This window comes from Podarcis liolepis (assembly GCF_965112155.1).
Source record: "Podarcis liolepis genome assembly, chromosome: 12".
NCBI lineage: Eukaryota > Metazoa > Chordata > Lepidosauria > Squamata > Lacertidae > Podarcis > Podarcis liolepis.
Genome location: NC_139563.1, coordinates 35,823,895 through 35,850,644, shown reverse-complemented (window position 1 = coordinate 35,850,644; position 26,750 = coordinate 35,823,895). Strand labels below are relative to the sequence as shown.

Here is a 26,750-nt window from a genome sequence, read left to right as displayed (position 1 = left end):
GGCAGCCCCTCTTCACAGCCCCGCCTCCGCCGGTGCTGCTGCAGCTGCTGGGCAGTTGCATTTTCCTCGCCTCTCTGCCCCCCTCCTCCTCCGGGCAAGCGGCGTCGTTTGGGCAGCAGCGGGGGGCGCAAATTACTTGCCTTGCCCCGGGTTAGGGGGCGCAAATTACTTGCGTTGCCCCGGGTGCTGACAACTCACGCTACGCCGCTGGAAGAATGCAAGGCGAAACCCCGCCTCCTTGAAAGCAGCCAGTAAAACCCGCCGCCTGGGCGGAATCTGGGTGGGACTGGCGGACTCTTTCCTTTGTCGCTGCATTGAGAGAACTCACAGAATGGGAAGGGAAGGAGTCTTCTCGAGAGGCAAGTGTCCGCAACTCTGAAATCTATGGCTGGGGCAGTTTGAATATGCCTGGGGATGCTTCCAGCTTTTTAATTTCTATATGCAAATTAATAATCCTGAGAGCCTTTCTGCATTTTGCGTTCTGTCCTTCAATCTTTGTGGAGTTTGATTTCTCACTCGGATGGTTTCATGATAGCGAGGGGCTATTTCTTAAAGGTTTCGTAGCTCTGCTTTAATTATGTGTACAGGCTGCGAGTTCTTTTAGCTAAGTTGTGGAAGTGGTTGGGCTTCTTTGCAGCAGCTTACTCCAAGCTTTTCCAGCTGAGTTTTCAAAGCTGGGCTCGTGTGTTGCAAATGTTCCTTAACTTAAAATGCCTTTGCTTTCTTCGGACGCCGTCCCCGGCCACGGAACGACGGCTTGAATGGTTTTTAATGGTGCTGCGCATTCCTCGCTGGCGAAATGGGCATTTTTTTTGGTGGGGGGACACTTTGGCAGGACGCGCGATTGCAGAAGCGGGGGTTATTCTAGAATGGTGTATTCATCCGACCGAGCCGCACTGCAAAGAATGGGAAATATTGCATGCGTTTTGTGGTGCAAATCCGAAGTAATTATGGAAACTGTAAATCGCTAAGCTCAGGAAGAGGTGCAGTAAAGCTGGTTCGGGATTAGTTTGTTGCACTGAAATCCTGACTCTGTGCTGTAACAGGGAAGCGTTCTCCCGACTCTAAACCATGCCTCTTCGCCTTGGCCAGTTTAAACCCACCTTTTGGGTTAAGCACCTTTGCCTCTGTTCATCCGGGTGAACTGCGATCGCACGCGAAAGTCTTGCCCCCAGGGTGACGGGTGCCTCGACTCGCTCTCCTCGGTGCCCGCCCGCGCCGCATCTCCTCTTCCTACCTGTCCGAGAAACATGGCTCGCTGACATCATGGAAACACCCGACGGCTGCCCGCGAAAGCGCGAGCGAACGCCGCCTTGGCGCTGATCCGTCTGGAGATTCCCCTTGGTCAGCGCCGCTGTCAATCAACCAAGACGATTCTTTGCCCTCTCCGGAACCTCCCTGGGAGGAACCAAGCTGGGTCTGGCCGAGAGGCTCCGCCCCTTTCTCGCCGCCGAAGGGAGTAGCAGGGAGCAGGCAGGTAGAGCTGCTTAGAGGGTGCATCTTTGTGCTTGTCGCTCCCGCCCGCTTCGTTGTCGCGGCCGTCTGCCTGTCAGTGGTTTCTTTGACTCCTGGCTGTGCTTTGGCAGGTTGCTCAGAGGTGAGGAAAAGCCGCTTGGATCTCGCTCCCTCCAAGCCCTGCCTGCGGTGGGGGCACAACCGCGGCTCGGAAGAGCTTACTTTATAGCCCGACTGATGCTTGCGGTCGCTGTCAGTTCCCAGGTAGGAAGAGGGCTGAGTTTCCAGAAAGCTTGTTACTTGTTCTGATGTAGTTTCCCCCTGGGTTTTCTTTGAGGGGCGGGAGAGTAAGCAACTTTCCAATTGCATATATCGATTTACTGCTCCTTATTTTCTGTCCCTCTCTGGTTTTCCTCTGCAATTTGGCTTGTGTGAACGCTCAGCTGTTATGTAGCTTCGTTTTATAACTACATGCATTGACACTTTTAGCCATAAATATGCCACTGGGGAGGAGAGAAAGAGAAGGGTGTATGCCAAGTTGGTTTGGGAAGATTAGTGATGCAAATAAAAGGACTCTCATTATTGTTTTGTGAGCTTCTACTATCTTCTGGCTGCTAACTGCCAGAATACAGTACTGGGTTAAGGAGACTCTTTGGGTGGGTCAATCCAGCAAGGACATCCCTACCCTTTCCTTTCCCCATCTTCACCCAATGGTGGTATCTTACTAGGTTTGGGGAGCTGTATGCTACCTTGCAAAACTCTTATATTCTGCAAATCTTATATTCTGTGCACAATTTTTTCACTTGGTTACTGGAAAGGTTTGCAAAAGTTTTTTTTAAAAGAGCTTGATAATTTGTCTGTGAAGTTATACGTGGCATGAGAAATACTTGCATTGTTTCTTCCAGTACTGAGCTAAATTAGAGAAATATCTGAGAGAAGTCTTTGCTCAATATCTGGCTGCTACTTTTTATTTTGCCAGAGTTCTGTGGATTGATTTGTTGAAAGCTTGAGTACTTTTTCCACCGATGGTAGTTGGCCCTTCAAAAGAGCTTGTATTATTTCCGTAGTTCTTAGGAGTTTTTTTTTTTTGTGTGTACTGGTATAGTTCCTGTGGTTCTCAGCATCTCAGACCAATACAGTAATATCACTCTGTGTCGAGAAAGTACCTATTTTCTCCCACAGCAGGCTTGGTGTTGGGCAGCTGGTTCCCTGTGCAGAATTTGGGAGTCTGTGATGATAGCATGAGAGGCTCTGGTCTGGGTGATTTAAATAAGAGTCGCTCCATATAAAGGCATTCAAAGTATCAAGCTGGAAGTTCAATGCCTCTGCCATCTGTAAGATACACAGGAGTTCCCCATACTGATTCCTGCTGCCCCAAATAATACACTGGGGCTATCAGGATCACAATAAGGTTGGCACTTTCCATGTTGGGTATTGTAACATGAACTCTCCAGGCCCACTGGTAGTATTTATGAGGAGTAGTAGCAATAAACCACATCCAACTGTGGTTCAAACTGCCATTTGGATGCAGCCTAATCATTGCTTTCTTATCTTTCATTGTGATGCTGTGCAGCAAGCATAAATGAGCTCAGATCTTCGGAAATGTAGAGTGCAGCTGCATGGTTCCCCTGTTAGCTGTTAACTGGAAATAAACTCATTAGCCTGAATAGGCATGAGCAGATGTCCTAGTTTGCTTGCATTCTCTGAAACGATTCAGATTCTGAACATCAGTCTAGTCATCTCTCATAAAATCTATTGCAACCCTCAGTGGTGCTGTTAGAGAGCAGTATTTGATGTTCCTGTATTTGTTTTTATCCCTTCAAGAATACGTCTGTAGCAGCTTGAAATGGAACTGCAATGTTGAGGATTTTTAATACAATTCTTTTGTTTTGTTTTGTTTAATTGTAAGAGTTTACTTTGTGCACTGAAACATATCTAATTCTGGATTAATTGATGCATTCATCATGTATTGCTTACTACATCTGGGGGTTGAAGGCTGAATTTCTGGGAGGCTCTTCAGCAGGGAACTACCACAAATCTTGCCTTCTTGCTGTGTGCCTTGGAAATGGCAATAGACAACCAGCTGGCTGTTGAATGTAAGCTCAGAGATCCTGAGAATATCTGCACTTTTGCAGAAATAGCTTGTGGCCTCTTTAACCCCCACCCACCCAGTTTGCATCAATGGAAAATTTCTCTTTTCTCCTTTCTTGATCATTTAAAAGAGAGGGGAGTAATTAAATCTAGTTTCTTCTAGACACATTGCTACTGATTTCCTGTTTATTGGGTTCAGAGAAAGCAGCCTGAGCTCATGGCCAGGACAATATGGTCACTGCTGTACCTCTGCATGCAGTGATGCAAACACATTGGTGTCAAACTGTCAGCAAGGGACTAGCAATTTTAATGCTAGGCCCAAACTGGTCCTCTGGTATCTCAAAAGTTTTCTTCTTCTGCAAATGGGGCTTCCATTTTTCTGTTTCATTTCATGGGCACTTCATGAATTTGTTTCGGGTGTAGCTTTTGAGCTGGCTGAGGGTGGTGTGTGTGTTCACCTTTCTCTAGTGCTCTGCAGCTTCCCTGATTGCCCACACTTTCTGATCTCAACAATCTCTAATGGAGGATTTGCCTCATGATGTCTTCTCTTGAGCTTCGGTTGAGGAAGGGCTAAGTGGTAGAACATCTGCTTTGCATGCAGAAGGCCCCAGGCATCTCCAAGCAGAGCCCCCTGTCTGAAACCTTGAAGAAGCACTGCCAGTCAGAGTAGACAATACTGAGATAGATGAACCCAATGGTCTGAGTGTGGGCACCCAAGAAGGACGTATAGTGCAGACCCTCCGTGAAATTTGTAGAATGTAAGAAAGGACACTCCTTTGGACCACCTCAGAATTACAGGTGGTATGAGATAAGCCCTGTACTCCACCCACTGAATTTCTTTCTCTCTCATACACACACACACACACACACACACACACACACACACTTCAAGCATTTTCAATTGCAGTTTCTTCTCTCATTCATTGAGAGAGAAGCGGAAATAACATTTCTGATGTTCTTATTAGTGCTGAAAATTTGACACCAACCACAGTGGTGCTAGTAGCAACCGTGTACTACAATTAGCCGTTCCCACAATGGTTCCAGACTGTTTCTCGCTATCATTTTTAAATATTTGCTCCCCGCACCAAGAGAAAGTGGTGCCAGGATTCCTGGCAGTTGGCAACCTTGGAAACAATTGCCTGCCTCAAATCTGCAGCTCACAAAGAATGGGTGCTGGTGGTTTTCCTGTAAGTAGTTGGCTCACACGTGCTATGAATCAGGGGTCAGCAAACTTTTTTAGCAGGGGGCCGGTCCACTGTCCCTCAGATCTTGGGGGGGGGGCAGACTATATTTTTGGGGGGGGGGGAATGAACGAATTCCTATGCCCCACAAATAACCCAGAGATGCATTTTAAATAAAAGGACACATTCTACTCGTGTAAAAACACACTGATTCCCTGACCATCTGCAGGCCGGATTTAGAAGGTGATTGGGCCGGATCCGGCCCCCGGGCCTTAGTTTGCCTACCCATGCTCTGGATTGTGAACTACTGTATATGAAGTTGTGGGAAATTAGCATCCCTCACTGAATGGCTCCCTGAAGAGCCCTATGCATGTGGGAATGCGACATCTTACAACAGAGAGAGAGGTGAAAATAGCCAAGGTGGGTAGAAGGTAGATTGGGATTTACAGGCAGATCTCTGGGTGATCTGTAGTAGACTGGCAAGGATTTTAGGTCCCTGATGGCTTTAACAGCAGTAGCAGTAGCATTTCCCCTGCCCTAAATTATACTACTAAAATGAAAAAAGCCTGGAATAATCAGGATTGGGTGTATGTGTGGAAGGACTATGAGCTCAGTTTATGCATCACAAATTACTGGGTTCTGAATTCCTTAATTCAAGGCCTTTTCCTTGCAAGCTGGATGGATCTTGATGTTGTAGTAGCATAACACCTGGAGGCAGCCCTGTATAGGGAAGTTTTTAATGTTTAATATTTCATTATGTTTTTGTATATGCTGGGAGCCGTGCAGAGTGGCTGGGGCAACCCAGTCAGATGAGCAGGGGTACAAATATGATGATGATGATGATGATGATTCAATCACATATGCTTGTGCGCTTTTCATGGCTAGCCCGCAACTTTTCAGAATGAAGAGTCTGATAGTGCTATTTTTCTAGAAAAAGAGGTGCTGGAACTCACCTTGTTCTCTTATAATGGCAATGGCACCCACCTGAGAGGTGCAGGAACTTAAAAAAAGTCCTGCTGCTGACACTACACTGCATTTTAGCAGATCTTGTAAACTAAGTTCTGTATTTAATGCATGAGCAATGACTTAACAAAGCATAAAGCCTGTGGCGATCTTGAATCTATTTCTAGTTGTGCTTGGAACTATTTAACGCTGAAACCAATACAGTAGCGCCCCAATTATAGTATTCTCCACATTACCAGGTTTACTCTGTTTGTTTGTTTGTTTGTTTGTTTGTTTGGTTTTCTATATAAGCTCAGCAGCACAGTGTAACTGGCCAAAGAGCTCTGTTTTATTGATTTTGGCCAAGGCTCTCCACTCAAGTTCTCAGAAACATTTCTACCTCAAGGCAGAAAAACCTTGCACAGCCAAGGTCTTTTTTACCTTGTCCTCCATTACCTGTTTCACTTGTACACTTTCTTTAAAAAGTTGGCTGCTGGGTCATTTTCTCCAACCTGTTCTCCATCTCCTTCACTGGGCTGTGCTGGGTGCTTCTCTCCCTCATCATGGCCCCCAGACACAGGTTTCAGGAACCCCATTTTGCAGGACAAACCAAAGATAATAGGCTCCCTGAGGTAGAGCTGGCAATTGTGCCTCACCAAGGCCAGGGAAGTTGTTTTGGTGCCTGAGGCTGAAAATCCCACAAGCACCTTCCCCGCTTCTTTGGCAAGAAAAGATGACGATAATAAATTGAATAACGAACTGTGCGCTGCCCTTTCTGACACCCCAAACAACTGCCTGAGGTGAATGTCTTACTCTGCTTAACACTGAAATTGTGTCCTAAATAAGTGGAGATGCACCTGATACACTGAAGGAGAAATATACCCCTTGTCTTAGACCTGGAAATAAGACGCCCCCATGTATAAGGCACCCCCTATTTTGGGGGACTCAGATTTAAGAAAATGTGAGGAGATGGCCCAGAGTATAAGACGCCCCCTAATTTTTGACATTATTTTTAGGGGGGGCCTAGTCTTATACATGGAAAAATACGGTAATTTCAGGCCGTACTTGTTCCAGCGCTGTATGAATCTGCCATTTTTCATCCGTTAAAAATTACCCTTTTTTGGGATAGTCTTTTATAGCCCCAGCTCCTGCTTTGTGGCGCTGTGTGGTATCTTGGCAGGCTTCAATGTGTGTAGGTTGAGAAATAAAAACCCCCTGTTACTCTCAATATGAATGGATGCAAGGAAGAGGAGATTGGGCGGGAGGGACTTTGCAGCCGTGGTAAATCCTTGGTTTCCGGCTACTTTCAAAGTACAGGAAATATGGATGAGGTTGGTGTCTTTAAAAAAATGCTTAGCACATTCTGCTAACACTTTTGTGAAACAGCTTGGAAATTAGAGTACTATTTGTGAGTACTTAAGGGTTGTTGGTGTGTGTATGTGTCTTTTTAGTTATAAAAATAACGCTTTGTTGCCTCAGTTGAAGCTTCAAGAATGCGTGTAAAAATAGAATAGTAATGTGTGTGTTTTTAAAATTTGAATGCATACTTTCTGAGAGTCATGGAAAATGATTTAGATTTTTACAGCAACTGTAACAACCCCAGTTGTCCAAAAAGAATTGCATTCATATACTATAAATTGATTTTAAAGGAGAATATGCATGTACACACACATACACAGTATTTAATCTCCATTTTCAGGGTGCTATAATGGAAGATAGCATGAGTGACACTTTGTTATGCATTCAGTCTACAGACAGATTCTGATTCTACTGAGGGTCATGGTGATTTTGCTTCAGTCAAACATCTGAATCCTATAATTTCTCCAACGATCGTAGGCATTCAAGTAGTTATGCCAGGGGTAGGGAACCTCTGACCCACGAGCCAGTCATGGCTTGCCAGGGGCTCCAATTTGGCCTGCCAGGCAGTTTTCACCAAACCACACTCACCCACCTATCAGCTGACATCTCTATGGATGGATGAGAGGACGGGGTTTAATCCTGCATCTGCTGCTCTGCCCATTTCCCAGCAGGGAACAGGATCATGCAGCCTAGGCAGCAGGATCGAATCTCTGGGCATCAGCTGATGAGGGGAGATTAAAGATCAGCATGAGATTGGGAATTTAGAAGGGAGTAGGCGAAACTCTCAAAGACTTCCCATGCAAGCCTCTTCCCTTCCAAATTCCCAAACTCAGAGACTTAAAAGGAGAGTTGGCAGAGGCTTGCAAAAGCCTTTGGAGTCTCCCCACTTCTGTTCTAAATCCCCAGTTTCACCCTGATCTTAAAACGTGTGTGTATGAGGGAGACTCTCAAAGGCTTTTGGATGCTTTCCTTTTAAATTAACTTGAATCATAGGACTATTGGATTAAGGTAGGGTGAGAGATAGTGACTTTGCCCAGTGAGCTTCATGGCTGAGCAGGAGTTTCGAGTCATAGACCTGGAACAGACCTCAGCAGCCTTCAGATACAGAAAACCCACTGTTTCAGCATCCTTAATAGGTGGTTCTCCAGCCCTTGCTTTGATACTTATCATACATTGGGGGAAAATGGCTTCCCTGCAATAATCCTGGGAATCATAGTTTAACTCTTGCAGATCTCCAGCACCCTTAACAAACACAGTTCCCAGGATTCTTTGGGGGAAGTCATGTGCTTTAGATGTGTGATGCGTATCAAGTCTCTTTCCAAGTCTGAATCATAGCCAGTCTAGCACGTCACAAATATTTGTCGTAGCTCAGAGAACTTGACTAGAACTAGCCTGGTGTTTCAGTCTTACGATTCCAGGACTTGCTTGCTGATAAGTACATTTTCTCAGGTGCCCTTCAGTTATGGTCCTTGGGTACATGGGACCCACTTTTTCCATGATGTGTCCCCATGTGATTTGCTTTGTCCTTGTGCGATGGTGCTGTGAAAATCAGCTCCTGCGTGGCTGAGGTTGGCAGCTGAAGGGCACCTCCATAATGCACATAGTTTATATTTAAACTGTAAGCTTGTTTCTTGTTAATGCAGTTGTTAGTTTTAAAATCTGCTTGGTCTTTATCTTGCCAGCCAGGTGTTTGGTTATGGGATATGTGTAAACACGGGAATAGCGGCGATTAGATAAATTGCAGTGAAAATCTGTCATTTGAGGTAGGCAACGTAACATCCAGTGTGTATTTCCTTAATTTGCGGTTATCTCCTCAATTTGTGGCTACACTTCAAAATGCAGCTAAAACTTCTGAATGAAAACTCTCACTTGAATATATCACCATAGATATATTCCCTAAATTGCACATGCTTAAGGCAACAATCTGCAGCCGCTTAGTGCAATCCCAGCGACTTTAATTGAACTGCTCTGGAGTAAATGGGTTGTCAATTACAGCCCAGTTTTCTGGAGCTGCTTAGATTTCTGGAGCACAACAGCAGTTTGTGCTGCTACAGTAAAGCCAACATTCTCTGATAAGCCAATGAGCCAAAGCCATATGTCTCTGGCAGTGTTCGAAATTAGCTAGGTGCCACAGGATTGCACCTAACATCTCCACCATCTGGAGGTGCATGCCTGGGGATCATTGGATCTGGACCGTTTTCACACACTAGCAACACATCCTGTAGAATTCTATCCACCATATTTTATCTGCACCATCAGAATGAATTTCAGGAACCAAAATGCTTTTTCTGTGCAGCCTGAGCAGGATCAGTGAACAACGTTACAGCTAATTGTTGTAGCTTGTCTTCACCCCTTCACCCCACCACTCTGCTCACAAGTTGTGAAGACTACAGTGGTGCCTCGCAAGATGAAATTAATCCGTTCCGCGAATCTCTTCGTCTTGCGGTTTTTTCGTCTTGTGAAGCACGGCTATTAGCGGCTATTAACGGCTTAGGCTATTAACGGCTTAGCGGCTTTAAGAAAAAGGAAACAAACTCGCAAGAACTCGCAAGACCTTTCGTCTTGCGAAGCAAGCCCATAGGGAAATTCGTCTTGCGGAGTGACTAAAAAAACGGAAAACTCTTTTGTCTTGGGCGTTTTTCGTCTTGCAAGGCATTTGTCTTGCGAGGTACCACTGTATTCTTACAGTATGAATGGTCCGTGTCACCATTAAGAAAAAGAGGTAGGAATAGGCCAATATATATGTGGACTGTCCCTGGATTGAGCGACTTTTCGAATTCTCAAAGCTGTAGCAGCATAGTGGATTTAGAAGCTGACATAGGAAAGGATTGCTTGTCTTCTAAACAGTTGAAGAAGGCAATTTGTCAGCCTGCAGGCACATTGCATTGTTAGACTCTTACTGTGGCTGAAGCCTGATCTACCTTGAATTAGGAAGCCTTGGCAAGGTTTTGTTGCCTGTGTGTGAGAGAGGTCAGCTAAAGATCTTTGCATGCCTTTGGTCTGCTTTTGAGAGATCAAGAGTTGAGCTTTTTGCACAATAACTTTAGCAACTGTCTTCAGGTGGGAACAGTATCTAAAGGTTTTGCACATTCTTGTGAGCTCCAGCAGCTGCCCCTTTAACTGAAGAAAGGGCATAATTTGGAGAAATGCATCTCATTGACCACTGTAAGATATAGGGTGCTGGACTTCATAGGCCTTGTGTCTGCTCCAGCAAGGCCGCTTTTATGTTTTTAAGCTTGAAAGATGAATTCCAATTTCTGAGGGATTACTGTACTGGAGGAATGCATAAATGCAAGAAAGAATCTACCTTGCGGCATCCCTGCTTTTCAGGAGGCAGCTATGATTCAGTAAAACAGGTTTATTGTTTTCACTCCAGAGGATTTTCTTGCAACAAGTATTGTCCTGTCCTAGTCAAATTATTTTGACTATAAGAGCCTGCTCGTGCTTGCTTAAAAGCTGATAGGAACCCTAGCTGATGAATTTAACCAATTACCCTTTTAAAGCTTAATAATAATAATGATTTTACTATGTATATGCTACCCATCTGACTGGGCTGCCTCAGCCATTCTGGGCAGCTCCCAACAATATTAAAAACACAATAAAAACTTTTAAAACTTCCCTATACAGGGCTGCCTTCAGATGTCTTCTAAAAGTCAGATAGTTGTTTATTTCCTTGACATCTGATGGGAAGGCGTTCCATATTGAGGGTGCTACTGCCAAGAAGGCCCTCTGCCTGGTTCCCTGTAACTTCACTTTTTGCAGTGAGGGAACCAGCAGAACGCCCCTGGAGGTGGACTTCAGAATACCTATGTCTGCAGATGTATGTGTTGCTTTTGCATCTCTGGCATGAGAAGGAGAGAGGAAAAGGGAAGAATTCTCCGAGGCCACTGTATGAAAAACCCCATTAAAATATTTTAGGTAATAAAAATAAACTATGTGAAAGCGAGCATCCCACTGGGAAGGAGTCCCACCGTGTTAATTGGTGCTTGCTCTCAGGTAAGTTTGCCTTGCGGCCATCTTCCTTTACAAAGGGTATCAGACAGATTCTAGCAAACTATTTAATTCTGCCCCAGTTCCCCACCCCACTTCATTAGTTTTTCCACAGAGCCAGAGTAGTCAGCTGAAGAAGAATAATGTTGACATGTTAAAGGGGAGGCAACATTGATGGACTGCTCATTCCCACTTACAATTAGTCTGGCAGTTCAGTTTTATTTATTGAGGTGGTGAGTTCCCCTGTTTGTCTGATGAAAGACCATCTCTCTGCTGTATAAATAGACATCTTGTGGCAGGGATGGAGGGAGAGGGAGAAAGAATATAAAAGTGATTGGTTGATAGTATCTGCCTGTATTTTATAGGCTGTAAAATTTGTGGGAGTGTCATTGTGTTCACACTCTGATTAATTTTAAGATGCATTAATGTGTTTCACAGCTTTAGTTTGTGCTGAACATCACGGCTGACTTCGCTCAATATTGTGACAGTCTTGCCAGGCACCTTGTTTTAAACATTTCAGTTTAGAGCTTGTTTAAAAAGAAAAACTTAGCTTTCCAGCAGACATCTTCTCCAAAATCACATTAAATAGGGTGGTGATGGCAAGATTATCAGTGCCGGTGATACCTTCATTCTCTCATGTGCATCATGCTTCTGGGAAGAGACCATCAATGGGGAAGATAAAATCCCAGCTACTGTATACTTTTAGTTTGGATTTTGTACATCTAAAAGTGCTTATTTTTATTAGCTGAGATTTAAGTAAGCTCCTTCTCAGTATATCATGATGTGCAATGCTATTTTTCTAGAAAAAGAGGTGCTCGAACTCACCAGGAAAACCTACCCCATTCTCTTAGAATGGCATTGGTGCCCACCTGAGAGGTGCCAGAATTGAATTGCAGGGAGTTCCTGCTGAAAAAAGGCCTGCTGATATGGTTTTAGCAGGGAAGCAAGGGCACCTATCGGGATACGGGTGCCGCTGTGTGTTAAACCACAGAGCCTGGGGCTTGCCGATTAGAAGGTCGGCGGTTTGAATCCCCACGACAGGGTGAGCTCCCGTTGCTCGGCCCCTGCTCCTGACAACCTAGCAGTTCGAAAGCACGCCAAAGTGCAAGTAGGTAAATAGGTACCGCTCCGGTGGGAAGCTAAACGGCGTTTCCGTGCGCTGCTCTGGTTCACCAGAAGCGGCTTAGTCATGCTGGCCACATGACCTGGAAGCTGTACGCCGGCTCCCTCGGCCAATAAAGCGAGATGAGCACCGCAACCCGAGTTGGCCTCGACTGGACCTAATGGTCAGGGGTCCCTTTACCTTTAAGAGCACCTATGTGCAATTTAGACATAATTTTATCCATCTAGTTTTTTCTTGAGTGTATGTATATACACAAGTACATCTATATACATAGTGTTTTCTTACTCCTTGCTATTATTATTATTTATTAAGTTTGAACTGGGCCTAGAAACTAATTGGCAGCCAGTGCAGTCAGGCCAGGATCAGACCGCCGCTGAATTCTGCACTAGCTGGAGTTTCCGAACCATCTTCAGAGGCAGCCCTGCATATAATGCGTTGCAGCAGTTTCACCAGATGCGAGGTATTGTTGACAGTGCTGCATGGTCAATGGCTGTATCTATCCGCCCACCTGCTCTCCCTCCTCCCTGTTGGAAATGTTCCGGTACTTAATTGGAAACTCGAAACCTCCTTGAAAGTATGGATGTCTAGTACGATGTTTTATTTATTTATTTAAAGAGAAGGTAAATTGCATCTCCCTCTTGCGACTTGATGTAATCTTGCTTCTGGTAATATAGTTGTGTTGCATTACCCAATGTTGATTGCTACGCAAACATGCCTTATTTACTGAAACCAGGATTATCTGGGTGGCGTGGTTTGGAAGGACGGTTGCATCCTGCGAAACTGGGCTTAATCTTGGAGGCTCACCCTTGTATATAATGTTCTTGAGGTTTTGGGTCAGTCCTTTATCCGCTTGGCTGTTGAATGGACACAATATTAATTTTAAGATAAGCATCTTTCTTCTCCCTTTTGTCGTTCAACCTGTTGCTGCTCTTGGAAGCAGTGTGCTAGCGCACAAGGAAGGGGCTTAGTCTGCAGTCCCAGCCCCCGTTACCTGGGAGAAAACCTCACTGAATTCTGAGTAGACACTCAGGTTTGCATTGTAAGCAACTGTTGGATGCATTCTGGCAACAGGGGCTGTTTTGCAGTCTTCTTGCCATCAGGTAACGAACTTGTTTGGGCACATTTATTAACCTTTCCTCCTACTGTTAGTATGTGCACGCGTGTGTTTGCATGTGTCAGAGACGCTGGCCAATGTAGGGTGCTGGATAAAAATGTTCCAATTGTTTGTGAAGTATCCATACCCAAATTCCTACAGACTCATGAATCTGGCTGGGGGTTGTCTCTGTCTACTTACCGACTTACCGGACAGATAGCAAAGGGGAACAAGGGAATTTGCAAAGCACTTCACAGACAGAAAACAGCCATAGGCAGTTTCTGTCACACAGTAGTGCGCGCGCGCTCTCTCTCTCTCTCTCTCTCTCACACACACACACACACACACACACACACACACGAAAATACCCATTCTCCCAACTGGCAACTGATATGATGGGAAATGCCTTTTTGTGATGCTAGGATGTGGTAGTGCTGTGCTACTCAGTTCAGTAACTCATTTCAGCTACAAAATCGGTTGCATGCAGACTGGGCTATATAAAAATACGAAAGCTGTGCATTTCTGTCCCTTTTCCAGGGTCTTCTGCCTCAGCCTCCTGCTTCAGAAGTTAAGCAGAGGAAAGGCACTAAGGACTCATTTAAAAGGCCCGCTTTTGAGAACAGTTTCAGACCATGACATTTTCAAACCCATCACCAAGCCTAGAATCATAAGAGTTGGAAGGGACCTTGAAAGTCACTTAGCCCAATCCTCTTTTTCAGTGCTGAATCTGCAGTTTTTAGGGAACTTCTAGGGAAATTTTTAATGTTTAATTGTGTATTGTGTTTTTAATATTCGATTGGGAGCCGCCCAGAATGGCTGGGGAAACCCAGCCAGGAGGCGGGGTATAAATAAATTATTATTATTATTATTATTATTATTATTATTATTATTATTATTATTATTATTATTATGGAGTGTGTATTGCAGCTACTGTGTCCTTGGCATACAGTTGTCCAGCCTCTCTTGTATGAATCTCTCCAGGTAAAGAGAGCCCATTACCTCTTGAGGCAGTCTGCAGTCTCTCCTAATGGGATCTGCTTCCCTTCAATTTCCACCCATTAGCTCTGCTCCTGCCCTCTGAAGCAGCAGAGAAGAAGCCTGCTCCATCTTCTGCATCACAGCCCTTCAGGTATTTGAAGGCCGCAATTATGTCTCCCATTAAATTTCTCCTCTCCAGGCTATATTTCATCGTACCAAGTAAGCAGGCTCCGGCCTTTTGAAGATGCAACGTGCGCAGAGACCAACGTTTGTTGCGCGCAGCTGAAAATTAGGTTTTGGAATTAGGAGAAATTGTCATTGTTCACACTAGTGGATTTCTGCTTGCGGCAGATTTCTCATCTAGATCGCTTGGAAACATCCCACAGTTACATTGTGTGCTGCTTTTGTAGAATCTTGGAATTGAAGGGACTTTGAGGGTCATCTGTAGTGTAATCCCCTGCAATGCAGGAATATGCAGCTGGTCCACAGGGGGATCGAAACTGCAGCCTTGGCATTATCAGCACCACACTCTAACCAACTGAATTCTCCAGATCCTCATTTCTATTATAAAATAATGATGCCAGCATAAAATCTCTTCATCAGGTAATATTGCCATAAACAAAAGGTTTAGGATTAGGGGCATATATTTTTCTTCAGATATGTTCATAACTGGCTTCCCTCCTTCCTAGAGGGAAAGGAGCAGGTGCTAAACAGGTGATTTACATAGAAACAGAAAGATGGCACAGATTTACATAAAACTTTGGCTATGTTTTGACGGGAATTAGGGATGATTACTATAACTTAAGGGACGCGGGTGGCGCTGAGAGTTAAACCACAGAGCCTAGGACTTGCCGATCAGAAGGTAGGCGGTTCAAATCCCCGCGACGGGGTGAGCGTCCGTTGTTCGGTCCCTGCTCCTGACAACCTAGCAGTTCGAAAGCACGCCAAAGTACAAGTAGATAAATAGGTACCACTCTGGTGGGAAGGTAAACGGCATTTCTGTGCGCTGCTCTGGTTCGCCAGAAGCGGCTTAGTCATGCTGGCCACATGACCCGGAATCTGTACGCCGGCTCCCTCGGCCAGTAAAGCGAGATGAGTGCCGCAACCCCAGAGTCGGTCACGACTGGACCTAATGTTCAGGGGTCCCTTTACTTTTACCTTTACTATAACTTAAATAGCAATGCCATACACTTTACCATAGTGGGGAAGGTTGCAGAAAGTTGATCTGCCTGCATAGCTCAGTCAGCAGAGCTTGAGATTCTTAATCTCAGGGTTGTGGGTTTGAGCCCCACGTTAGGCAAAAGATTCCTGTATTGTAGGGACTAGATGACCCTCGTGGTCCCTTCCAACTCTACAATTCTATGCTATCCAGGTGCTAACTGCTGATGAGAATCTCAAGACTTAGCTGCTTCGGGTTTTTAAAAACATTTTAACCCGGCTTGAACCAGGCAGCCCTTTACTTCTTCGGAGAGAGGTGTGCCCTCTGTAAAACAGGACACCTTGTCACCCTGGACTAAAAGTTAATTAAGGATCTGTTGAAATGAAGTACAATGTTAGTATGAATTTAGCTTAGGGGAAAGGAGGATTTCAGCAGCTGATCAATACAGATGGCTACTGAAGAAATTGCTAATCTTAAAATGTGCTTTGGGTTATGGATGAGGAATACTTTACAAGAGGAATAACATTTGGCATTATGAGATTATCAGATTATCAGTCCAACGTAGGACATAGAGTGACAATATCGAACGAGACTCCAAAGCCTTGCCATGTAGGTTAATGTCTTGTTTGTGCAATTTTTTAATGGGTTTCAGGTAACCTATTAAGTAATTCATTGGTCAAACTGCTTTTAATAACTACCTTATACAGCATGTAGAAATGGAGAGCAAAGTCCACCTAAGTCTCAGCCTGGTTTGTGAAATCTTTTCCCAATTCCAGGAAGCTTATTTGTATGTCATAATATTTCTCCTTGGTTTAAAATAGCTTATCTTCTGCCTTGCCCCAAAACAAAATGCGCACTCCTTGATTGCATCAGTTCCTTTCTTTTTAAAAAAATAAATAAATATGTGTGTATGGGGAGGGAAGCCCAGACACAATTCTTAAGTGTTTTCCTAATTGACTTCTAGAAATATAGTAGTGAGCAGCAGGTATAATTTATAAGTGCATGGCTAATGCTGATACTTGACTGCTCTTTGAAAGCACCGAGATGCAAGAACAAAGCTTTTCTTTACACACAAATGGACCGCAGTCATAGTCCCTCCTTTTAAAATTCCCTTGTGTTGAAAAAGAAACAAGTTCATTATAGCAATTTAACTATAGGTTTATAGTACAGTATGTTATAGAGTTAAAATGCAAGTATGGGGAAGGAGGTTGTTCCTTCGTTTCTCCAACTCTGAGAGCACTTCCCTCTTTTCCCCTGGCATCTTAACTTGGCTAGGTCCTTTAACCACTGGAGCTGTCCCATGGTTGATGTGGTGCAGTGGTTAGATCATGAGCCTTGGACCGGGCATGCTCTTTGGGTTGTTTGCAGGGGGAATTACCTTCCCCCCCAAAAAAGAAGTACTTCTGCAAACCTTGAGGTTCCACCAAGCATGTTGATACTTCCCTCTTCTTTCTCAGTGTTCCCTTGTTTTCTGTACAAGCAATTCTCAACTTACACTAGGGTTATACTCCGGGGATAGAGCATAAATCACGTACAGTCAAAGCACGTTGGGTTCAGTGGTGGGTGGGATTGCCAAAGTAATAATAATAATAATAAATTTTATTTATATCCCGCCCTCCCCAGCCGAAGCCGGGCTCAGGGCAGCTAGCAAAAGTATTTCACCCCGGACACCTGCCTTCTTTCTGCCTCCTTTTTAATTTTTCTTTTTACCAAGTGCACAAAGCTGAACACGCAAAAGTTAAATGTGCACAAGTTGTGAGTTACCTGTCCAAGCCTGGCAGAGGTGCTTGCCAGCTGCATTTGCTATTAGAATAATGGAAGATGAATATATCCAGATTAAGAGCACAGGCTGGAAAATTTGCGTTTTAACCTGAAAATATTTCTCTTCCATTAAGATAAATGAGATTTGTAAGGCAGTAGGGTTCTTCATGGTTTTATTGCATCATCATCTTGAGGAAATGTGTGTGCTGGGTCCCCATTTGAGGATGTGCTATTTTCCTTGTGATTGGTGATACAGTGGTACCTCGGATTACAGACGTTTCAGGTTACAGACACTTCAGGTTACAGACTCTGCTAACCCAGAAATAGTACCTCGGGTTAAGAACTTTGCTTCAGGATGAGAACAGAAACCGTACGGCGGCGGCACAGCGGCAGTGGGAGGCCCCATTAGCTAAAGTGGTGTCTCAGGTTAAGAACAGTTTCAGGTTAAGAACGGACCTCCAGAACGAGTTAAGTTCTTAACCCCAGGTACCACTGTGCATGGACTCTCCACTAGCCATTCTAAGGGAGCATAAGAAGAGGAAGAGGAAGCTACCTTTTCTTCCTTCTCCTCTCCTAACTGGAATATCAAAACAACCTAATACTGGCTCCCAAATTCGACTAACGTATAGTTTCTGTGAAACTAGCACTGGAGAACTTGTTTGGCAACTTTTGTAGGGTGTGGCAAGTAAAGGGGATTAATGTTGTCACCTTCCCTTCCAGAAAAGAGACCAGCTTTGTCTCTTTAAATGTGTGTGTGTGTACGTGTGTGCATGGTCAGAAAAAACATCAGTGGATATTTGGTGAACGCAGTATGCAGCATCACCTTAATCCAAAATTAAACAGAAGTAATCTTCAACTGAGTTTCTAGTGAGACTAGTGAAGATGTGAGGCAGCTTCTTCACTGGAGGTGAAAACAGGTCTATAGATGTGAAGTAACATGTTAGCTTCATTGTTTTCTGGAACCCTATACTGTAAGCTGCCTTGGGTACGGTAAGATAGGAAGGAGGTCTGCAAATTAAAAATGAAATAGTTGGATGTAAGTGACAATGAATACACACCTTTTTTTATTCTGAATATACACTTGAGATTACTTAGGACTTGGATTCAGTGAGTTTCTGTGCCTAATCAGTTCATACATTCATACGAACCATGTGAATGTATTCATAGCATCTGTACATTATTGATGACACAAAAAACTTACTAAAATTCATAGGTTTGCAAAGATGTTTTGGGAAAATAGTGTCTAGAGATGGAATTATGGGCCCTTTGGATTACATCTTTGGTGTTTCCTCATAATATGGAATGGTTTACTTTGATATCCTTCACTGCTTTCCTAGGGCAGATAATATGTACAGTATGTCTCTGTGATATTCATACTGGACATGAAGAGCTGTGACCTTCTGGTTTGTATTTCTATAAGCCATAGACTTCACTTCGGTGAGTCAACAAAGACAAGTCTGGTTCTGTCTCTGTGAACACAGGGAAGGAAGTCTGACACATCTCCCTTCACTAGGCTTTTCTGTGGCATTTTTTTGTGTTGTGAGCCTACTTTGCCCATGTTTTCTTCCATTTTTAATACCAATTAGATTTGTTTACTAGGTAGAGATGGAGTTGTATCCTTTCACCTGTGCAACATCACTTATAGCTGTTGACTGGCTGTTTACAAAATCCTGCATCTTTCATACAACGGTATATGAAGCCCAACTCTGATTTCTGAGTTTTTTCATATGGACCTTTGCTTCTTTGCCTTTTTAAAAAATAAATAAATAAAGGTGTGTGATAATACAAAAGCCATGTTACTCGGGTGAAAGGAGATCTTTCCCATTGCCCTTCCCAAATAACAATCCATTTTGTGTTGTTGCTACTGAACCTATCACCTCTGTTCAGGAACACAATCATTACTGGAAACAGACTGAGGTGAGGCACAAGCCGAGAAGGTTAATTAAAAAAAACATTTTTCACCCTGGGTGACTCACAGGTACTCCACAGTTTTTCCCAAGTTTCAAAAGTCTGAAGATAAGGAGCTGGTTTTTATGCCAAAGACCCATCTATTTTCTGTTAGGAAAGTATGTATGATGCCTGTGTGCTGTGTGGAATCTGGCAAAGCCTATTCTAACATTCCGTCCTGAGACTCCTGACTATAAACGAAGGCTAGAACTGTACTTGGCGGTGGAGGAGAACACAAGTATTTCACATGCCTGTGGCTGGTTGTGCCAGTGCTCTTGCAGCGTAGTTTAAAATCCCATTTCAGTTAAGAGTTTGTGGTTTGCTGTGCTTTGGCTATATTGCTTCCAGAAGTTGGAAACGAAAGACAAAATAAAAAGTACCCAACTGAAATTTTCTTTTTGGTGATATTCCTGGACCTCTCTTCAGTAAGACCGCAGAGCAGTTAACGAGCAATAACCATTTTCCTCTTCCTTTCATTTTAGAATGTAGAAGGGACCAGAATAAAGTGGTTCTTAGGATGGCATCAGTGGCATAGCGTGGAGGGTGCAGGGGGGCCGGCCGCACCGGGTGCAACATCTGGGGGTTAGGGTTAGGGGGCGCAAATCCACGGGTTAGGGGGCGCAAATTACTTGCCTTGCCCCGGGTGCTGACAACCCACGCTACGCCACTGGATGGCATTGTCTTGCAACTCCTCCTCACCTAAACATTTCCAGTATAAACCTGAAAACAGTGTCCCACTTCTCAGATAGAGATCCTCCTATTTGGATGAAGATCCAAATTTACTGTTAGAAACTGAACTTTGAATTATTGCAGTCACAGATTTGGAAAGCTACCTACTGAATGCATAGGCTTCCTGTAAGAAGATAACTGCAGAGCTGAAAATGTGCACAGTATCTTTTAATTTATTGTGTTTTAGGCCAGTGTTTCCCAACCTTGGGCCTCCAGCTGTTTTTGAACTACAATTCCCATCATCCCTGACCACTTGTCTTGCTAGCTAGGGATGATGAGAGTTGTAGTCCCAAAACAGCTGGAGGCCCAAGGTTGGGAAACACTGTTTTAGGCTACCTACATACATTTAAAGCATGCTGACACCCAAGGATCTTGGGAACTGTAGTGTACACCTAGCAGAGGCATAATTCCCAGCATTCTTAACACACTACAGTTTCTAAGATTATTATTATTTTTTAAGGGAGAACATGCTTTGTATGTTATTGTGCATACATAGCTTTATGTAATAACAAACCTGTTGCCCACCCATCAAGTGAAAATTGTTAACAGCAGAATACAGGACTACAGATCTTTAACATGTTATCCTGCTGGTACATAGAAAAAATGAGTGTTGCAAGCAATGACTCTTATTCAAAGAGGATAAAAAAAATCTCAAGAGGGTATAATTACAGCTAATACAGATTTCAGGGGAGGAGTGTGCTTTCTTAAATCGCATTAATTCCCCCCCCCCGCACTACCCACAATTTCTTGCTTCATGCCTTAGCCCTGTCTCTTGTACAATGCTTCCTCTGAATTACGTGTCCCCCCCCCCCTTTTCCCATCTTCCTGCTTTGACTGCAAGATTAAAAACAAAAGGAACACTCCTGTTTACTCACCCCTGAATGTTGGCAACAGTGCTATGAAAACTGTCAACTGGCTGAAAGAAAGCATTTGGTGGAGCTGGGCAAGTCATAGGGATGTGCCAAAAAATTTCCAAAGCGCACAAAGATGGATAGGGATTTTGCAGCACTAAATCTGCGGCGGGGTGTGTGCTTGCCAATATCAGATTTTGGGGATAAAAACATGTCCTGTCCTGAACAGCGTTTATAGACTTGCAAAACAATACTTTTAATTCATTGCCCTCCTCCTTGCCATTATTCTGCCCTTTCCTAGCCTGTCAACTGCCAGGGACCAGTGGAGGGGTGAAAGAGAAGATATTTGCATACTTGTGACCTGGCTTTCAGTGCTCAGTGTTGGATGGCCCACAGTCAATAGCCGATGAGAAGGGCACTTTTGGGGTGGGGTTGATTGAAGAGGAGACTACTAGCAACTTTTTAAGTTCCTATCACACAGGAAGGTGAGGTTTAGTTTATTTACTTGTTCGTAGCATTATGGATTTCCAAACTGGCAAACAAAGGCATCCTATGATGACAGGTGTAATAATGTAATTCTGAATGCATATTTTGGCCTCCTTGTGAGGCCGCAGCTTGGGTGATGAATGGAAGCCTGTTTTTGCCCCTGAGTTGATGTTTTGAGGCTGCAATCCTAATCAAGTTTATGAGGGAGTAAATGTCATACTTGGTGGTATTTTATTCCAAGCAGAACATGCATCCTGTGACCCAGGATATACAGCCTGTGCTAAAAGATCGCTTATATAGTTCTTAGCACACAAAGTCTCTGAGTTCAGCGGCCGCGGCAGATTTCACTTGGCTTCCTGCGAGCTTCAGAATGCTGCATTTGCATGCAATGGCAATGTTAGGGGCTGGTCTGGAGTGAGTGATGGCTGGATACTTATACCGGGAGAAAGGGGACTGGAGTCTGACTTGGAAGGAAGGGATCAGTGACCTGTAGCCTGAAGAAGAGGTGATAGGTCAGGCTGGTGTAGAGTCAAAGGCTTCCACACATCTACCTTCTGCTCCCAACTCTCCTGCTCCACTGTCTCCTAGGACCAGTTGAGGATTGAAGAGGGAGCAGCAGAAATAGGTTACACACAGGCACGGTTTTCACCTGCTTGTGTGCAGCTCAGGTCTCTGTTGCTGCCACTGCCTCATTGGATAGGAGTAGCTGAAAGGTGTTGGGTCGGTGGACATGGCTTTTTCTAAGTTGTAAGTGTACTTTTAACAGTCAACAGTTACTTCCTCACTCTGGACATTCCTTGCCTGGCAGCGCCATGGCAGGCAAGCTTAATGAATCATAATGTGCACAAGCTTCATGCTACTGATCTGATTCTCTCCTGGATATACCAGGTGCATGGAACTTGTAGCACTGCAGATGCTCTTGAACTCCAGTTCCCATCAACCCCAGCCAGCATGGTCAGTGGTCAGCAAGCCGAGTTGTAGCCCAGCAGCAGGACGTCCTCAGGTTCCCTACCCCTGGGATAAACCAATCAGGAAAGGGCTAGCTTAGCAACCCCCCGGGATCAAAGTTCATTTCACCCTAGCAAAGCGCAGATCAATAAACCAATAACTAATCATGATTTAAGGCTGCCTAGTGATTCTGGTTTGTTAGGACAAAAGAAACCATGATGCCAGGTTTGGGTGTAATTCTAAGCTACTCCCCTTCCTGGTATGTTTCCCTGTTGCTGGGGAAGAGCAGAGCAGGAGTGATCTGACTGAAACCTTGGCTCCCCTTTATGGGTGGTGGCAGCCTGCTCAGCCAATTATCAGTATGTCTGCGCTGGGGTGTCCCAATGCACAATCAAAATGCCTGTAAAATCTGCACATGGTCCTGGTAATGTTTTCGGTAAGGAGTCTGGTTTCCTAGCTTTGTTGTTGAAACACTGGCACTACTTTAATGATGTTGCTCATTATTTCTAGAGAAAGTAGTCCCCATTAGCTTGCTGCTCAGATTAGCATGGAAGGATGTCTCCTTATAAGTGATTAAGACTATTTAGCCTGCAGTCCTGTATCACTTATGTGGGACTAAACCCCATTGAACTCATGGGACTGAAGTCTTAGCAGGTTTGTATAGGACTGCACTGTTAATGTGGCCTGCTAAGAATTTGGCTAGAGTATTTTCCAGCAAGTAATCTATTTGGCAGGAGGCAACCTGGGCAAGGTTGGCTAAATATTTTTGCCTTTTAAAAAAGTTCGCTCACGTTCACCTCTGTGTCCTCCTTTCTCTCCCTGCTGTTGCCCGAAAGAAATGAGCTTGCAAGGAAAGGAGATAAAAAATCACGAAAGCTGATCTTGCCTCCTCGCTTCATTCTGATAGACGAGGTGGAAGAGAGAGTCACACAGCAGCAAAGGAAGGTAGACCGGGCGAGAAGGTACTTTCTCAGTGTTTCTCTTCAATTGTGTGCAAGGAAGAGGAAGTGACATTTCAGTAGATGATACTATTGTGAATAAATGGCCGTGAAGATTATGTCTTATGTCTGAAAATTAATTGGAAAGTGTATGGGGCAGAGGAGTCAATTCTTCCTCTCTGAGAAGGAAATGACTTGCAAGTGGCCATTTTACAAGGGGTGGGGGAACCTCCTCCCCACTTCTTCCTCAGAGTGCATCCCTGAGACAATCGAGTTGCTGACGTGTGCATTGTACCAGTATGGAGGCAGTGGTGTCCTGAGTCAATGTGTAGATTCGGAACATCTTACCATAGACTTCCAACCTTTAAATACGCCCAAATTGTAGGCAGCTATGTCAGTCCATTGGGGAATAGTTCAAAATCAACAGTAGGGCAATGCCTTTATTAGGCCCTACTACGAGTCTCAGAGTAGCGAGAAGGCTTTTGAGCTGTGGAAGCCACATCTTCAATATGGATATTAAGCAATCAATAATGTGAGGACGACAAAAAAACCTGGTAAAGATGGGGGGGGACACACCAAAGTCTTCTGTTTGTCTTAAGACAGAATGCTGGGAATATTATCCAGGTTTAATGGGATTAGAACAGACATAGACAAACTCCGGCCCTCCAGATGTTTGGGACTACAATTCCCATCATCCCTGACCACTGGTCCTGTTAGCTAGGAATGATGGGAATTGAAGTCCCAAACATCTGGAGGGCCGGAGTTTGCCTATGCCTGGATTAGAACATGCTATTTGACATTTTGACTTGCATAAATAAACATATCTGGGTGAAAATGTCCATGTTGCAAACAGATTTTAAAACACTATTTAAGTGGAGCTGTTTTTACTATGGAAATATTCTTGCTGGAACACAATGTGATTGAGCAACCCTAACCATAATACAGGGTGCATGAACTTTCTTTAGTCTCTGTAAGTCATCTTCAGGATTGATGTCTTAATAGCTGCACTGTTTTCATCGCAACTGTTGATAGCAGGGCAAGCAGGTATGGTTCAGGTTTTTTTAAAAAAAAGATTGCCTGGGTAACAAACATATAAATATTCTAATAAACTGGAGTACTGTTTGTTTAGAGCAAATGAAATTTTATTATATTATTATGCTGCTTCTTGACCAGATGGTTGAAAAATTAGGCATGCTGCCAAATCAGCGAGTTGCTTTGTACAGTGGTGCCTCGCAAGACGAAATTAATTCGTTCCGCAAGTCTCTTCGTCTTGCGAGTTTTTCGTCTTGCGATGCACGGTTTCCCATAGGAATGCATTGAAAATCAATTAATGCGTTCCTAGGGAAACCGCCTTCAGACCAGGTCCGGGGACAGTCTGTCCCCGGACCTCTTCTGAAGGCTGGGGGGGGGGGAACAAGGGCTTTTCTTCCCACCCCCAGCATTTTAAAAAACCCTGGGACAGCGGAGGACTTCTCCGCTGTCTGGGCGATCTTAAAATGCTGGCGGGCGGCATTTTAAAATCGCCCCGGGACAGCGGAGGACTTCTCCGCTGTCCGGGGTGATTTAAAAGCCCCTGGGAAGGCAGGCAGGGGGGGCGAAAGTCTTTGCTCCCCCCGCCTGCCTTCAAAAGCCCTCCGGGACAGGCAGGCAGGGGGGAGCAAAGACTTTCGCCCCCCGCCCGCCTTCAGAAGGTGTTCCCGCCCCCCGCCCCGCTTCGGAGCAGCGTTCCGAAGCGGGGCGGCTGGGGCAGGTGTTCCCGCCCCCCCCCGCCCCGCTTCGGAGCAGCGTTCCGAAGCGGGGCGGCTGGGGCAGGTGTTCCCGCCCCCCCGCCCCGCTTCGGAGCAGCGTTCCGAAGCGGGGCGGCTGGGGCAGGTGTTCCCGCCCCCCCGCCCCGCTTCGGAGCAGTGTTCCGAAGTGGGGCGGCTGGGGCAGGTGCTGGGGCAGATCTCCCCGCAGCCCCTTGCTTCAAAAGAGGTCCGTGGGCAGCGGGAAGCGCTTCCCGCTGTCCCCGGACCTGGGGCTGCGGGGAGAAGATCGCTTCTCCCCGCCGCCCCTTGCTTCAAAAGAAAAGACCCGCTGTCCCCGGGGCAAGCTTCGTTTTGCGAAGCAAGCCCATAGGGAAATTCGTCTTGCGAGGCAACTCGAAAACGAAAAAACCTTTCGTTTTGTGAGTTTTTCGTCTCGCGAGGCGTTCGTCTTGCGGGGTACCACTGTATATAAGTCCTGGTGGGCAACTAGTTTCAATTGGAGGCCTCCGATCCAATTTCCTACTGTGTAGCTGCAGCTATACTTCCGAGTAGGTTGGCTACAGGAGAACTTACAAGTCCATTTTCTTAGCCATTCTCTGGCACAGTTCAGATGCACTGCTAAGACAAACCATGGCCTAGCATGAGCATGTGGGCTCCTGGAAAGGCGATGGCAGCCCCTGTGCTTTTCTTCTGGGTCTGTGATGCCACGCTACATGAAGCTAATCCATGGTTTGGTTTAGCATGTTGTCCAAACCTGGGCTCATGGTTTGTCTCCTCCAAACAAACCATGAGCTGTGAACCAAGATCAAACCTTGGTTACAGCTTCTAGGAACCCACACACTCGTGCATTTGTGTGCCAGCTGTTGTTTGACTTTGTGTTACATGCGAACCGGGGTTTCAGTTTATAGTTTTCCTGCTAATTTGAGACTTTAAGTTGAGTAATGAGCTCATTCTGCAAGAGGTGGAAATGAGACCATGCCCAGTAACTGCTAGCGTGTGGATGGCATGGGCAACATGTGTAGAGATGAGCCTGCTGTTTCTGCTATGTGCCCCCCACCAAATGACGTGGAACCCAAATCAATCTGGGTTCTACATCTTGGGAAGGGCCTGTATACATAGATCAGGCTCTGCTTTGTAGACATGCTGCCTCGATAAATGAATGGGGTGTAGGATCAGTGAATACCAATCAACTCCCGGCTCCTGCAACTTGTTATTCGCTTAAGAATGACTGGACAGGGCTTTGCACTTCCAGCTCACAGAAAGGGTTGAGATTAAGGCCTTTAAAGAAACTTCATTACAAATTCTCTCCATAGCTGTCAACTTTCAGATTTGAAAATAAGGGATCAGCAGCCTCACCTATCCCAGGGACAGTCTACGGGATATCTAACAATCCGGGATAGCAGCGGGAAATGGCGCTGGAATAAGGGAATTTCCCGCAAAAAAAAAGGAAGGTTGACAGCTATGATTCTCTCTGTGCTAGGTTATGGGGTATGGAAACTGTGGACTCCGTCTCCCATCAGTGCTAGAAACTCAGATATATAAGCTAGACACCAAATGGCTCCTTAAACCAGGGTTACAGTCGCCAAAATGGAATGCCTAGTTTGCCATTTTGGGGCCAGACAGTCGTATATTTCAATATGGCTTTTTGGTTCCTGAAATTCATTCTGATTGTGCGGATAAACTATCACAGAGAGAATTCCACAGGATGCATTGCTGGTGTGTGAAAACAGTCAAGATCCAAGGATCCCCAGGCCTGCATCTCCAGATGGTGGAGGCCTCAGGCTTGGCATCTTCACTCGTCCACGAGTGGTCAATAGCCAGGTGCAAAATGCGCTTAGCTCCTGGCGAATTTCTAATGCTGCTTCCCATCCGCCACAGGCTGTGTGGCCAGTGGCGAGGGGGATGATGGAAGTTGTTGTCCAACCCCATGTGAAGCTGATAGGAGCTGCAATATGAACTCCAGTAGCTGAA

The 26,750-nt window shown here is 45.0% G+C and overlaps 1 protein-coding gene across 9 annotated transcripts in view; it reads left to right on the top strand.

The window, feature by feature from the left end:
* Window positions 1–222: 222 nt before the first annotated feature.
* The window catches only part of OSBPL3 (oxysterol binding protein like 3), a 99,193-nt gene continuing 72,665 nt past the window's right edge, over window positions 223–26,750 (top strand). For 4 of the 9 annotated variants that reach the window (XM_083467941.1, XM_083467938.1, XM_083467940.1 and 1 more), the window contains exon 1: window positions 223–359. The gene's annotated coding sequence lies outside the window, so the exon portion shown is untranslated. Of the gene's footprint in view, window positions 360–1,586; window positions 1,720–14,338; window positions 14,364–17,896; window positions 18,040–26,750 lie in introns of those variants that run through there. The other 5 variants (XM_083467934.1, XM_083467939.1, XM_083467942.1 and 2 more) reach the window with 5 other exon arrangements.